The 2,893-nt window shown below is 47.7% G+C and overlaps 1 long non-coding RNA gene across 1 annotated transcript; it reads right to left on the bottom strand.

Moving 5' to 3' along the window:
• Nucleotides 1-621: 621 nt before the first annotated feature.
• LOC122394686 lies at nt 622-1,472 on the bottom strand. The gene is made up of 2 exons (XR_006258912.1): nt 1,359-1,472; nt 622-927 (listed from the first exon to the last, which is right to left on the bottom strand). It is a non-coding gene; the product is annotated as an uncharacterized LOC122394686 (long non-coding RNA).
• Nucleotides 1,473-2,893: the final 1,421 nt, after the last annotated feature.

Here is a 2,893-nt window from a genome sequence, read left to right as displayed (position 1 = left end):
ACCACTAGATTCCTGGGACAAAGCTGGTCTAGAAAAGTGCATTTTTATGTCAAAAATAAAAAGTTGAAAAATTGACTTTTTTTCTTAGCCCTCGTTTAGTTATGGATGGTATAAACGATTTTTTTATGCTTTCAATGCACACTTATCACCAGCACAGTGACTTGGGGTCACATATAACCATTACCATCGGATTTGGCGTGAAAAATAAGCCATAAAACATGTGTCGCACGCCCATGTATCAGAAAGTGAAAACCGTGACCTTTCCTGACCTGACCTGACCTTGACCCGTACTTAGTATGACCCCTATACGCACATGGTACCTTCACTAGGTCTTTGAGGTCATTTGTGGTGAGTTTCGAGCAGCAGCTATCGATTCCGCTGTCCGTAAGCCTAATCATGCAAAACCCCTGAATTTGACCTTTGACCTGACCTTGATCCGAAAGTTGACCTCAATCTTAAAATCTTAAGAGTGCTTTGGGAAGGTCTCGTAGAGACCTTTCGAACGCCGCCTCGCGGGGCTCGATACGACCATTGGTTCTCGAGATAACAGGGGGGGGGGTCGGATCCGACCCCCCCCCCCCAGGCTGATGTGGGTACGGAAATAGCCCAGGCGGTGCCGGGTTAAAACAAGCACATTTAGCCATTTTTCATTGCCAGGAATGGAGCAGCCGCCAACCACAGGCGACCGGGTATACATATATGGAGCTCTAGGCATTCGCAGGTTGCAGCTGAGGCTCCAAGAAATATGAGCCGAGGACTTCCGAAAAACATATTTACATGAAGATAAGTCTACACTTTTTCGAGTCAGCCACGCTTCAGATATTATCACGTCACACGTCCTCGGCCGCCGCTCCTCCGCCATCCACATTCTACACATCTTGAGTGGTTGAGTCGCCCGTCGCCTGTCCAGTCTTGCATCCTGCGTTCCTGTAACAAGGCGGATATTCCTATGTAATAACAGTAATATACTGATCAACAATACCTACTCAAAGGCTCACGAATTCTACTCTTAGGCTTAGACTGCAGTCCCAGCCAAAGAATATTGGTGAGCCTTTGAGTAAATTCAGTTCAGTCATTTCCAGCTTAGATGCCTGTGTATGTTCATTTAGCAATGCATCACATATGCACCTACGTCCTACTACCCTGAATCCATTCTATTATACATATTTACCTGGGCCTCGTTCCAAGGCATGACGCTAAAAGACGCTACCGGTAGTACTTTCATTTGCCGCAGCCAAATGAATGACGACGACGATCGCCACTAATTGAAGTGAACGTTTCAGCGCCGGTTTTTGTATCTATCAATGCAATAACTAGGATCAATTATCTCATTGATACACAGCATGGCAGAGACTTACATGGCCCGAAGAGGAGACGGCAGACGGCACAACACACTCAACAGACTCGTCCGCATCCCGCGAGCGGCAGCGGCACAATGCGACAGGGGGACGCGCGGTCTCCCCTCTTGCCGGAGGCGAGGATCAGTCTTTAAAACGCTGCCGCCCGTACAGTCTTTAAAACGGTCAGCGGTCGCTAAATTCCAGTCGGTACGGTCTCTGAAAGAGCACAGCGCAAACACTGTGGCACCGGTGGCACTAAGGCCATACGATACATGCATACTGTGGCACTTGGTTGAGATACCAATAGGTACTTTTTATCAGAACTATTCGTCTATCCGATTTGGAGTCTGGGTGAACTCAGCGTGGACATTTAGGTGACCATCCTAGCTGAATAGTAATTCTGAGTTAAGATAGCCAAATTGTTATCCCTGGCTCACAATCACCGGTTTGGCACTCGCAGTATCGAGAAATGCCATAAATCGAAAATATTTAATTTCAAAGTTCAGCACAAAAGTGGGGGCAAGCTGCTCCCACTGCCCCCCTCGCCTCCCGGTTCCCGCGCCTATGCTGATAGCGAACGCTGCTTTGGTCCGTCACAAAGTTTTTACATGCCGTATATGTCATATGGCTAAGAAATTATCGGATACGGAGCACGGAATAATAGTAGGGATGATTCAATCACTCCATAATGATTGACGTACTGGCTGCATCGGCTATCCTGAAAGATTAAGCGACACTAGCAAGTAGCAATTTCCTTACGGAATACTGAGCGATCCTTAAGGATACCAAACATCGCCCTAAAATCCTTACGGATCGGCGAATGCGTCCTTAAGGATTCAAGAGGGTCCGTAGAGTCCTTAAGGATTTCATATCTGATCCTTATGGGTCCTTATGGATCCTTAAGGATTGTGGGGATTCTGGCGAAATCCTTAAGGACTTTTTCACTAGGGGATCTACAGTCTACCCACGCCGTTTGACATCGGCTCGGGTCGCCGGGTGGAGCGCTTCGTAGACCAGCTGTCGCGTCAGACCAGCGCGGGGGGAGGGGCTCGTCTCGGTGGTTGGCGTGGCCGTGGGCTGGCGAGTGGTGTGGGGCGTGTTGGTGGACCATGGGGGCTGGGCGGGTGGGTGTGGTCACTTGCTGCATTGCACATTTTGCGTCGCTTTACAATTGCATGCATGTTTTTGCTAAGCACAATGCACGGAAGACCCAGCGAATATAATTAACTTGTGCATTGTGCAAAACGTGTGCAAATTTGGCACAGTATCGAGGCAACCATAGGTCTTGTGCCACATATATGCATGGTATTTAGGCAATACGCTTATGAAAATGGTAGATTGATCGGATTGATCCTGGATGTCAATTCGTATGCTAAATGTCGACATGTATTAAATGAACTAATGAATGAATCAATCAATCAATCGACAATCGACATGTAGATATAAAACCGTATAAGTGGCTCGCAACCACTAAAATCAAACCAGAACCTAACTCGGAAAAGTAGCCGGAGCCCAGATGAGGCTCGAACCGGGACTCCACGTTGAAAGTTTTG

This window comes from Amphibalanus amphitrite, unplaced genomic scaffold, assembly GCF_019059575.1.
Source record: "Amphibalanus amphitrite isolate SeventyFive unplaced genomic scaffold, NRLGWU_Aamphi_draft 000605F_arrow, whole genome shotgun sequence".
NCBI lineage: Eukaryota > Metazoa > Arthropoda > Thecostraca > Balanomorpha > Balanidae > Amphibalanus > Amphibalanus amphitrite.
The sequence above is the reverse complement of the archived record's forward strand: the minus strand, read 5'-3'. Positions and strand labels throughout refer to the sequence as shown.